Source organism: Meleagris gallopavo, chromosome 8, assembly GCF_000146605.3.
Source record: "Meleagris gallopavo isolate NT-WF06-2002-E0010 breed Aviagen turkey brand Nicholas breeding stock chromosome 8, Turkey_5.1, whole genome shotgun sequence".
Lineage (NCBI taxonomy): Eukaryota > Metazoa > Chordata > Aves > Galliformes > Phasianidae > Meleagris > Meleagris gallopavo.
This window is the reverse complement of record NC_015018.2, coordinates 22,947,110-22,947,807: the sequence shown is the minus strand read 5'-3', so window position 1 is coordinate 22,947,807 and position 698 is coordinate 22,947,110.

The window sequence follows — 698 nt, the reverse complement described above, 5'->3', positions numbered from 1 at the left end:
CATTCGCCGGGGGCGGGCGGCTGCCGCCAAGCGCGGATGTTTTTGTCGACAGTCAGGGCAAAGGAAGGGCGCCGCCCTCTGTGACTGGCAGAGCGCTCGTAGCATCATTTTGCGACACTGCCGGGACGGCTTTACGGCAGCGAGGTGGTCTGGGAGCGCAGTGCGCCGGGTTCGGCGGTGCTGCTCCGCGGGCGTCCTGCCTCAAACACGGACCGGTGACCGCGTGGGCGCGGTGACATTTATTTTGTATTAAATAATCAAAGTGACATTTATTTTGTATTAAAAAAATACAAAAAATCAATACCGCCTCTGGTATCCTGCTTGGAGAAAACCAACGATGTCTCTAAGACCGTGCCATTACGAGGTTGATTCCGGATTAATTACAGCCGGTCGCTTGCTTTCTCAGCTTTTTGTCTGTTAAGTAAAATCAGTAATCTTTGATATTACAGAATAAGCGCTTGAAACAAATAAAAAAACCCTATATTGTGGCTGACGTACTTTCTAGACAAATTAGACGCCGCACCACGTTAGCGAGTCACTCGATTCTTAGCTGTGGGAGCGAAGAGCGTAGAAAGGTCCTTTGGCAAGAACGCTGTCAAGCGTAACGACGATGAGCGGGTGCGCTCCCTACCGCGCCCGCTAAAACTACAGCTCCCAGCACGCCTACTGCGCATGCGCCGCGCCCGCCGGCCCTCAGC